This window comes from Nannospalax galili, unplaced genomic scaffold (genome assembly GCF_000622305.1).
Source record: "Nannospalax galili isolate Female #2095 unplaced genomic scaffold, S.galili_v1.0 scaffold5738, whole genome shotgun sequence".
Lineage (NCBI taxonomy): Eukaryota > Metazoa > Chordata > Mammalia > Rodentia > Spalacidae > Nannospalax > Nannospalax galili.
In genome coordinates this window covers 21441-21659 of record NW_008340216.1, presented here as the reverse complement: position 1 = coordinate 21659, position 219 = coordinate 21441, and positions in this window count along the sequence as shown.

Genomic DNA, 219 nt, shown 5'->3' with positions numbered 1-219 from the left:
AGAAGAGGCATTTCATTACAACAGCATTGACATATTCAATAACAATTTCACAATAGCTAAGAGATGGAATCAACCTAAGTGTCCCTCAGTTGATGAGTGAATAATGAAAATGTGGTTCATTAATACTATGGACTTTTACTCAGCAATAAAGAAAGATTGAAATTTGCAATTTGCAGGTAAATGGATGGAACTAGAATCTGTTATACTAAGTGAAGTAAC